Raw genomic sequence first — 2,145 nt, forward strand, 5'->3', positions numbered from 1 at the left:
TGTCTAGAACAAAAACTCTTTCACTCTTGCTGGTGTTTTTTAACGATGACCTCTTCTTCATTCAGTCTGGGTAGGTTTGGCACTTGCGAGCAGGCTGGTGAGCATCCTGCCCTGTTCCTGGGATGGTGCATGTCTGCAGGAAGGGGAGAACCGCTTGCTTTTCTCCCTTCCTGGGGCTCTGCCAGAAAGCCAGGCCTGGCCTGACCCTCTGCTGGGGTCGGGGTGAGGGCAGAAGCAGGCTCATGCAGCAATGGGTGTTCCTGCCCTGTCTGCGGATGGCCGTGCGGAGCTGAGGGCCGGGCTGCTCCCCAGCACAGAGCACCTGCTGCTCCCCAGGGGCCAGCGGAGCCCCTCGGGAAATCAGGTCCAACCAGGACTTGAAAGGGGCAAACACAAGCCAGGAAAGAGGCGAAAGCCCAGCTCATTTCTGCTGCTTTGCTTCTGTTCCCATGAAGAACAATGGCAGTCACTGTCAGAGCAGTTGGGAACCCGGGGCTTTCTTCTGGGCTCCCATTGGCAAGAGTCGGCTGCTCCAAGGCGCTGGCAGCTCGGCATGTCACGAAATCCCCGGTGGGACGGAGGGAGGAATCACTTTCCAGCGAAGCAAGAGGAGGAGCAGTTGGGCTTCTCAGAAAGCTGGTCTTATCTTCCCAGGCTGGCAGAGGCGTAACCTGCTCGACCGCTTAGCTGTGGCCAACCTGGGCATGTCTCTGGCTTCTCTTCCAGTGGCCTGGCACATCACTGCTTGTGTTTTTGATAACTGTGTCTCATAGGGTATCTCTTCCTTGTCTCCGCGGTATTATTGACTCCACAGATCCTGGTCTTTATGTAGCTTTTTAGCTCTCCTGCCCCTCGTTTTGAATAAGAAAGCAGCCCTAGTCATTCAGCCCGGTGCAGCACAGCCGGGGCTGGAGCACACAGAGCAGACCCAGAGGAGGGAAGGAGCAGTCTGTTCCTATTTCTAGATCCCACGCAGAGCTCCCGCTGCGCGTCCATCACGAGCGATGCCCCGTGGGCATCAGTCCCCGGCCGGTGGTGGGCGTGCGAGGCGGTGGTGATGGAAGTGGGGTCGTTTGTCCCGCAGACTCGCTGCCGCCTCTCGGGAAGCTGCGTCTCGCGAGCACTTTTTTCCTTGTGGCACCGCTGCCGTCTGGTCCTTGTTGGACTTTGAACATTTAAGAAGTGAATCAGTTTCCAGACCCAAACCGCTGGCTAGTTTCCTTTGGGGTTTTTTTTTTGTCGTTGAAGTTTATTGAATTTTTTTTTTTTTATAAACCCAGCAGGCTGGTGTTTTTTTGACTGCATTATTGTTTCATTGATATTTTATTCCTGGGGGGTTGAGGGGGGGGGACGTTCTTCCCCACATTGTTCCCCTTCTCAGGGGGATTCAGAGGTGGCTTAAACAAGTAAAAGGACCTTATTGGCAAGACTCTGCATCCCCTGGGTCTCTGATGCTGGCGAGCAGGGCTGCTCACGCCTGGCTGGCCCTGGGAGCAGAGCTGGATCTCTGCTCCAGCCTCGGGGCCAGGCGAAACGCGTAGGCTCTGCTCTCCCAGTTTCTGGACCTTGAGTTGGTGGAAGCCCGTTGCAAAGAGTTGGGAAATTCAATGTAACTTTTTTACTAACCTTTTTTTTAAAACCAGTATAAACTGAGTGAATGTCCAGAAGAATAGGCTTAATTGTGACTTGTTGAAGGAGATGGGGTTCAGTTGGAAATTGTGATGGAAAAAGGGGGAGAAGGATGTTGCTCCTCCATCTTCTTCTTTTGTATGGTTGGCACTTTAAATGGGGGCCTTCGTGCTGTCCTGACCCTCGGTGCGATGGGCAGCAGGCGTGTGATCTCCCACCCCTCGTTGCCACATCACTTTTGCCCCTTGCAGAAAGTTAATAAGCCCTTTTAAATGTTTGCTTCAGTTTTTAGAGGGTTCTGAAGCAGGCCGAGACCTGAAGAATACATATTTCATTCTCATCGTAATAGGAGGGGTTGACTTTTTATTTATTTTGTCGTTGCTGTTTCTTTTTAAACTGGTGGCTGTGCAGCTGGTCTCTGCACGCGCTGTTGTGAACCTCTGGGAAAACCTCACTCCAGGTACGCTAGAGCACCTAGGTTAAACCCCCCCCCTGGAGAGGGCCCCCCCCCCCGCT

Source organism: Pygoscelis adeliae, unplaced genomic scaffold (genome assembly GCF_000699105.1).
Source record: "Pygoscelis adeliae isolate BGI_AS28 unplaced genomic scaffold, ASM69910v1 Scaffold270, whole genome shotgun sequence".
Taxonomy (NCBI): domain Eukaryota; kingdom Metazoa; phylum Chordata; class Aves; order Sphenisciformes; family Spheniscidae; genus Pygoscelis; species Pygoscelis adeliae.